Source organism: Drosophila rhopaloa, unplaced genomic scaffold, assembly GCF_018152115.1.
Source record: "Drosophila rhopaloa isolate 14029-0021.01 unplaced genomic scaffold, ASM1815211v1 contig_3, whole genome shotgun sequence".
Classification (NCBI taxonomy): domain Eukaryota; kingdom Metazoa; phylum Arthropoda; class Insecta; order Diptera; family Drosophilidae; genus Drosophila; species Drosophila rhopaloa.
Genome location: NW_025335123.1, coordinates 7,210,392 through 7,219,551, shown reverse-complemented (window position 1 = coordinate 7,219,551; position 9,160 = coordinate 7,210,392). Strand labels below are relative to the sequence as shown.

General features: G+C 35.0%; 1 long non-coding RNA gene across 3 annotated transcripts in view; it reads left to right on the top strand.

Moving 5' to 3' along the window:
- The window catches only part of LOC108039380, a 52,784-nt gene that overhangs the window by 19,081 nt on the left and 24,543 nt on the right, over positions 1-9,160 (top strand). Inside the window, exon 2 of one of the 3 annotated variants that reach the window (XR_001769014.2) lies at positions 2,384-2,558. The exons of the other annotated variants lie outside the window; for them this stretch is intronic. This is a non-coding gene — a long non-coding RNA (uncharacterized LOC108039380). The remainder of the gene's footprint in view (positions 1-2,383; positions 2,559-9,160) is intronic. 3 annotated transcript variants of the gene reach the window in all.

Sequence of the window (9,160 nt, the reverse complement as noted above, 5' to 3'; positions counted from 1 at the left end):
GCCGAAGCTGAAAACGAAGTCTCTTTCTCGCAGGTGAGAGAGGCGCACCTAAAGAAAATATTGTCATCCTTCTAACTTAATTTAATTTAAAATAATATCAAAATATTTGAATAGACGTTTTAAAAACCTAATTTAACGTGCGCAATTGGTTCAATTCAGGTCACAAAATTTAAAACCGCAGGAAACACGCAGTTCAATATGAAATAAAAAATGAAAGACCTTTTCTATTTTATTTTAACAACGAGATAAAGATCAAATTTTGTATCGTTTAATGGCGTAAAAGCCATAAGCCCGGGGTTAAATTCCAAACATAATTTTTCATATTTTTTTACTCATCAAAACGATAAGTTAAATCTTCAAAAAGTTTTTTTTTAAAACATTAATTTTTCTTTATCTGTATCGATGTGTATCGTGAGAGAATTTGAGATAGAGCGGCTTGGAGAATAAGTGGCCGAAGAGGCAGCTCAGAAAACCTGTTGGTAACTTTGGCTTTGACTGTGACTTTGCCGTTGAGGCAGCGGCAATGTTAATGTCGTGATGTTGGCGTTAGCAGAGGTTTTCCTCTGGTTCTTCTTCTTCTCGATCGGTGGAGCCTTCTGAAGAACATTTCACTGTTCTTGTTGTTGTTGCTGGTGTATTGTTCCTGCGCCAACTTCACTCTCACTCAAAAAGCCGCTTGTTGGCCAAAATGCAAGTGTTCTGGCCCAGAACTTATATATAAACAGATTTTTGGGCCTCCGAAAATTTGGATTATGAATATTTATTAATGTATAGAAATTAGTTTGGCTTTTTGTGGTTTTATTTAGTTATTTATTGGTGCTTTAAGTGATGAGGAAAAAAATGAATTTTTTATTTAATTTAAAAATAACTAAAAATTGATTGTGAGCTATAAATAAGCGAAAACCATTAAATCTAAACATTTTTATCGATTTTAAATGTCATTATTTAAAACCCTCTCAAGTACAGGCAAAAATGTACGGTCTTGTAGATATATAAACAATAGTTACTGCTTTTTTGTATGAAATAGTCAAAATTTAATGTTGTTTGAACAGTTAACCACGATAAAAATCCTAGCAACCTCAAAGTTAGATAGCGGATAAAGATCTCTAACCAAAAGCGAATCTCAAGTTCTTGATTGCGAATCCAAAGAGAATCGAGCTTGTTGTTGCTGTTGGCCCAGACCTAGGCCACCAAAGGTATAGACCAAGACCAACACTACTCTCCAGATCCATATATATCTTTTCTATGTGTATATATATAGAAGTGTTTGTGGAATTGCACATGGTCTTAGTGTGAGTGTGTTCACTGGGCTGTTAATGCCTTGACTTTGGCTTTGGTAGTTGGGTTCTTGGTTAGTTGGGTGGGATTTGTTGGGGAGGCGGGGGGCGTTGAATGGGCGTAGAAGAGGGCTCACAGAACCAGCAGAATTTTCTCGTTTTTGCTGTCTGCATCTTCTGCCCCGACCTGCACCGACCTGCCCCTCTGCCCATCACCCCTTTCGCTGGGTAATTGCTGTGTTTAAGAATGTGTTCCTTTGGGCCTCAATGCGCTTGCATCGTTCGCTCTCACTCGCTCTGTCTCAGCTTGTTGTTCTTGCCATTGTGTGGTGGTTTTGTACACGCAAAAAAATACCCACCTTGTAAAATTGTATTTCAATAGGGTTTTACTTTGAAAATTTTCAATTAATGCTCACAAAATAATTTGTAACTTAAAATTGTGATTTAGTTGAAAGCTTTCATTAGATAAAAAACCGTAACTTATTTTAAAATATAAAACTGTTTTTCCTGACTTACATTTTTATATTTAAAATTATAGATTAGTTTTAACAAAATAATTCTTAAATTTAAAAAATGTCTATTAATCTTTTTGATTACTTAAATATTTATAACTTGACCCCACCAATTTTGAAGTGTCATTGTAATTTACTTTTTTATTTTTAGAATGCATGCACTTATTCTTATTTAATAATCTTTTTTAATGTTTAGTTATACAATTTACAAATGCAATGCATAATTAAATCGAATTAAAGATTGTAAAGTGATTTATGGAACCAGGAATTAGAAATGACTAGTTTTTTGTTATTTGTAACAAATATAATTTACAGCCTTAAATGTTTGTTTTCTGTGTTCCTATAATTTTTTGTTATTTTTTTTGTTTTTATCTTTATTTGCTCAATTGTCGTCATCGACGGCGTCTTGCTAAAATAATGCTTCAAGTGAAGTAAGAAACAGCCAGCCAGCCCATTGTGGTGGTAGAAGAGTAAAAGCAGCAACAGCAGCAGAAGAACACGATCATCACGATGGTCATGATGAGCGTGGCTGAGCGGCTGGGAATACCTGTTTTACCTGTTTGTATACCTACTAACGTACTAACACTGTTATAGCGGATTCAACGCGCACCGCACACGCCTGACAACAACAACAACTAACCACAACAAAAACAGCAATTGAAGACGCGACCAAAGCGAAGGAAGCACATGAAAAAGAGGAAGAAGCCGCTGGAGAGAAAGAAGAAGAACTTCCAGTACCAATCCCAACGCCCAAAAACCCCACACACATGTATGTATCCATCCGACTTCGATATTTAGATACCTATTAATAAAAAAGTTTTCCTCCGTAGTGGAACGAATATGATATATTATGGGGCATTTATTAATGATGTTATGCATATCCAATTGTAGAATGACTTTACGGAAAGGTGACTCAGACTTACACTTCTGGGCCTAACATTTGATTTATTGAAAGTCGATCTCTAAAAAGCATATTTGTAAAAGTTTCAGTTAAATTCCCTAATAATGTGCATTTAAAATTTATTGCTTTGGAAAAAGCAGAAAAAGTGACCCAAAACTGCATTTTGTGAGCGCATAAATTTATCAATTTGAAATAGATCTCAAAAAGGCATTCCTTTAAAAGTTTTCGTTTCAATTATCTGATAATCTGCATTGCCAATTTTGGAAACCGACGTATGCCGTGCTAAAGATAAAGTTTGGTGACCTCAAAACATTATTTTTAAGATTTGCGGACAAGTGTAAGGTATTATTGGTTCTATAAGAGCAAGGAAGCGGTTTTCTTTTCGTTATTTGCCGAATGTAGAAACCGAAGTCGAATCCGAGTTCTCTTCTACACTTTATTTTCTTTAAAATCATCTTCTCTCATCACTCTTTTCTCGCAAGCTTCTTTGGGTTCTTTTGCATCATAATGGTGATAATGATGATGATGATGATCTTGGGCCTGGACTTTGGTTACATCTTTTGCAGACTCCACTTGGTCCCTGCCACGCCTCCCTTGCCCCAATCACGCGTCCCCTTTTAACCCGTTGTTTGTTTGCTGTGTGTTCCTTTTGTGCCGTTTTATTAACGCTTCACTTTTTTCCAATGCCTGTTTTGTCCACGTTCCTTTCTGACGCCAGGAATTTTGCTCTTCTTGGCCTAACCGATGTCTATTTCTGGCCAAGAAGAGCGCGAAGACGCGAGTGAAATGGTAAGAAGGAGAAGAACTTGTGTTGGGGGTCACTGGGAGACGGCTAATTTATGTTGAAAATGCAAAAAATTGAAAATATGCAACGGCGATCGAAGTGAGGAGATGAAAAAAGTAAAAAGAGGTAAGAAAACGGAGCAAATAGGGGGAGGAGAAAGAAAGGAAGAGGATCTGAAGAACATGGTGTTGCCAAGAGAAGATTAAGGCGCACTGGGAATAGACGGAAAAAGGGAGTAACGCGTGGGATTTGAAATCTAGAAAAGTTAGTCTGTAAGGAATATAAAAAGCGAAATTTGGAAAATAATGAAAGGTTGCACTAAATATAATTATAATTATTAATACTATTAATAATAGGCTTTAAAGGCTATAACAAAAGATAAGTCCCTAATTGTAATTAAGAAAATGTAACCAAACATTTTTAGCCGACCGATTCCCAAGTTGAACTTTATCACGTTCGCCAGTTTCCTTGTCCACTTTTTATAGTACAAGTTGAAGCCAACACGTAAAACGAAATACAAAATTAAATTTAGCTTACAAATTATCATTGTCATCAGCGCGGCTGTCGACACCCTTCTGTTTCTGCTGCTGCCTCTTCTTTATGGTATGTGATATATATAAAAATAAATGTATAACCATGTGCACATGAACAGAAAAAAAAACTTAATTAAAATTGTATGCAAGGTCGAAATTAGTTGCCAGCGTGGCCCTCAAGCAACAGCGGCACGAAAAAAAAAGATTACTTTATTCATAATTCATTTAAGAGAGCGCACGCATTCGCGCAGGGCGCCCCACCCCCAGAAAGATTCGCCCCCCACTGAAGCGTCATGCGCACGTTTTTTGACTAATTTTCAAAAACGCAAACGAATCGAAAAAAACTACTGAACATCAAGAAAACCTGATTGCAATAATAATGAGATTGTTTCAGAATGAGATATATTTATGAGCGTACATGCTGTCTATAAAATTAACAAATATACTCTTAAATTTATATTGATACTTATCTTGAATCTGTATTTTGTATACCTTATTTAAAATCAATTTTTCGCTGAATCGAAAAAAATTGGTTTTTTGTGTAGGTATGTAGTATGGTTATTTTTATTTTATTATAAGTTTTTTACCACAGAATTTTTTTTTTAGTTTTAAGTGAAAGCTTTAAGTTTAAGCTTTTTATAATTGCTCATTTGTTGTATTATTATTGTATTCGTGTATTGAATACATTTAAAACTCCTAAGCGCAAAAACAGTTAGCTAGATTTTGAAACAAATGACTTAAGACACAAACTTGTTCGTTTGCTAAAATGTTAGAAGGAAATAAAGTAATATTAAAAAACTAAAGATATAAAACAATTTAAGAAATATAGATCTTAAACAAAAGACTAAGGACACGAACTGAAATTTCTAGGTTGATAAAAATGTAACAATACTTTTATCTTATCTTCTTATTTTGCCACTTGTTTTCTGTGAAAGGATTTGGCTTTGAGTTATTTTTTTTGTCGTTTCTTGGCACCACCCACAAAACAGAAACCGCCAACACAATAGTTGAGCTGTCAACAGATTTTCGCATTTTTAGCATGTTACGCATAGGTAGGCGTACTTTTGGTTTTCGAAGGCGTGGCATTTTCAAACCCTGTGGCTTAGCTGGGATTAGCTTGACCTTTTTTTGTATGGTTTTTGGTGCGCTCAGCGGGGGAATCCTCAGCGTTATACAATAATACTCATGATGATGTTGATAAAGGCAGCAAGACAACAACGCAACAAGTGCAAGTGACAACAACAAAAGTAACGACTGCAATTGTCGGCTTTTTCCTCAGACCAAAAACAAAAATCGGAGAAAAAAAAAGAGACCCAGACACAAAAACGAGAAATAACAAAAGCAGCGCAGCAGCAGCAACAACAATGGTAACAAGTGCTCGCAAATTGTTGCCTGCACAACAGACACCAACAACCACAATGGATTAACCATTAAACTTAAAATTCAAATTCAAGTTCATGATGAATGTATCACGTGCAAAGAGCCAGAGCCGAAGTTTTGTTGGCTGGAGTCTGGCATTTTTTGTTTTTTATTTTTTCGGTCTTTTGACTCCATCGTTTGGCGGTTGATTGTTGGCTTTTTTTTTTCTTCTTCTCCGATGTCTGTACTTTTTGTGTGTTGCGCAGTCGAACACGACAAGTACAACAACAGCAAGCAGCAGCAGCAACGAGAACAAGCTGGCTGGCTGGCTGACTGGCTGCTTTGTACCTTGTGGTAATAAGTGGCTCGATTTTATTTTTCTATTTTGGTCATAACCAAAGTGCCGTACAATTTCTGGGTATTTGGCTTTTTCATAACAACAACTTGAGATTGAAAAATTTAACCGGATTTAAAAAAAGGTTAATCGTTCAAAAATAAATAATTACCTAATTCTAAATTCAACAAAAATTTTGGAATAATAGAGTAACAGTTAAAAAAAAAAAATACTGTAAAAAAAGCATGCCATTTAAAAGCGTCAATAAAACTCCTTCCGTTTCAAAATAATATTTTTTTCACCTTTTAAAAAAATTGTTATAGAACAAATATTTACATATATTTATATAAATTATTATTATTTTTTTAATGTTGTGTTTTGTCATTTAAAATTCAAATTGTGTAAAAATTAAAATTGTATAATAAGAAAAACAAAGATGTGCATTAAAAATATGGAAAAGGTCATAAATAAAAAAAAATAATACTGAATTTTAGCATATTTTGAAGAAGGCAACTTCAGAGTTCAACCATTTTTGGTTGTCAAGAGATTTTATGTATTTTTTATAATACCAATATTTTTTGGGTAGCACATTAAAAAGGTGGCTATGGCTGGGCTTTTTGCACCTTTTGATTTTTCCGATTTGCTAGTCGGAATGGGCGGTTTTTGGGTGTCTGCACGTATTCACACAGATACGCACGCACACCTTCAACGGGGCTTAGACTTAGAAACACATACCAGCGCAAAAACACGTACAAGACAGCAACTTGACTTGCCGGAGCTGTTTATTTTTACCTTTATAATATTTTTTATCTTTTTTTTTTTGGCTATTTACCGCAGTTGAACATTTTTTGCGCTTAGTTGTTTCTCGTTGTTGTTTTTGTCATTACCGTAGCTCGTCTGTTTTTCTTTTCCTTTTTCTTTGGAACATTGTCTGATGGAGTTGTTGTTTCTCGCCGCTTTACATCATACTTCTACTGACTTTGGACAACAAACATTTCCCACTCTCTTTCTTAACCTTTTATTTCTTTCTTATGTAATTTTCGTCGTCGCTGTTGTTTGCTGTTGTTCATTGGCAGCAATTATGCAATGATCAGGTAGCACTTCCAGAATATTTACCATGGGCACCACCCTTTTTTTTTTTTGGTGTCTTTCAAGGTGATCCGAAATTAAGTTTGACTTTGAGAGCATTACATGAGTGATTCGGTTCCTTTTGTCTGATACCAATCGAAATCTATGTGAAAAGATAGCAATTTGGATAATTGAATTTGCCGCTGAACAAGAGCTGAGGCTTCCATTATCTTGTTGTGTTTGATTTGGCTCAGCTTAATTGTGCCATGCGACCGTTAATTTGACTAATGACAAATTTCCTGTCTGCTTCCTGTTGCTTGGTGGTAAATGGATAGCAGAATTGCCAATTTATTCGACCAGGGAGTTACCCATTTAATATATTTTTTTATTTATAGGAAACTTGGCTCAGTAATTTGTTATATTAAAACCTTTTTTGGAAATGAACATGTTATCCACTATTAAATATAAATTGAAAATCAGACTTGCATTCTGTTTCTCACCTAATAATATAATTATTTTCTATCTATGCGTGTAAATATTTAATAATTTCAAGTACAAATTAAGGACTCTTAAAAGCATAACCCCCCCTTATTCATCTCATTTTAAATTCTAAAAATAAAAAGGAAAAGAATTCCTGGAAAGTAGTTATTTATGCAACTTTAAATAGAATGGAAAACCGACAGAACAGATCCACATTCACCTTCGAGGGGCAAACAAAGAGCAGAGTTTAGCTAAGCCCACCTCAGAAACACCAACTTCCCGCACCCGCCTCATCCAGTATTATGACACACCCTAACACCTCGAGTCAACATCGATGTCATGCGACATTTAATAGGGCTAATACGCCATAATCATGCTGTTGTAATAAGAGAGACGTCAACACGCCGCACCACAGGGAACTTGATTGATAAAAAGCCAAACCAAAACCGAAAACCGAAGCCCCGAAGAAATGGGGATAGGTAAACCGATCTACGATATACATATATGTATATAAGTTGGCAGTGACTATTGGGCGAACGGAATACCAAGAAATATCAACTGCATTTTAGCATATCAATGCCGGGCTATCGATGATAAATGCGTTCGTCTTTAGCATTGCATTGAAATCAACTCTTGGGCTTTTGGACTTTTGGCCACTAAGCTCACGCAATACAAACAAACAAACGAATCGGACTGAAAACCAAATGAATGTTAATGCTAATTTACTGGACAAGCTCCACTCACTCGTTGAGTGAGTGAAAGAAGGGTTCAAAATCGATGAATGGGCTGCTGGCCAAAAGGAATAAATAGAAATGTCCAAACGCCTTTTTAGCCTTTTTTTTTTGGTGGGAGGTGCGTCTCGCTTTGGACAAACAAAATGTGGACTGGGTTGATTCTAGTTTGTCAAAGTTGTATATTCTTTTGTGGGGAATGCTCGAATAAATACTGCTAGATTCATTTGTATTATGAAGTATTTATTTTTATTTTACTTGCATATGTATATGTTTTTATAAATTTATTTTTAAAATTTTTTGATATTTTTTTGTGGCTCCTATTTGTCTTGAATTGTACATTTTCAAATTTCTTTTAAACATATATATAGAAATATAATATAGCAATAAATTTACTATATTTAACAATATGACCCTAAATCTAGGCCTAATTTTCTCTCATTAAAGAAAACAATCATAAAAAAATACGAAATGTACAATTCATTTTTTAAGAATTCAAATCCTTTCGAAAACCAACAGATTTTCCAAAAACTTGATTGAAATCGTAGGGTGCTGGAAAAAGTACCGTTTTAAAGTCGAAGCAGAAGCCGTCATCGTTGATACATAAACTACCAAATATCGCATCGAAAATGTATAAATGCACTCACAAAACAAATACCGCCTTGATGATAATAAAAGCAATAATGATGATGTCGCTGAGAATGTCTATCTGCCTGCCATCCCATAAATTTATGCTAAAATTTAAATTTTCTTTCAAGTAGTTGACCGACCGGCGAAGAGACAAAGGTCACCACGAATGGTGTCGCGGTGACAAAATGCCACATAAATATTACACGAAGCCCCACTCTGATAAGCGAATGTCACTCTTATTAAAAATAAAAGAAGGCAAATGTCCAACAAAGCGAACCGATACCCGAAAATGGAAATGAGTACGAACAAAGCGCACTAAAAGCGTATTGGAATTGAATGAAAGAACTTCCGAAAATGCGGTGGAGTCATAAAATTGGATGTCGGTGGGAAGGGATTTTCTTTGGCAGTTCACCTGCTATGATAAGTTTTTGTTTTATTTGTCAGCAAGGGAAAGGAAATGAAATTCTGGACAAGTTGAACTGAAATCTAAGACGACCATTGTTTTAAATACACCATGTTATCAAAAAATATATATATGTTTTAGAGAAAAC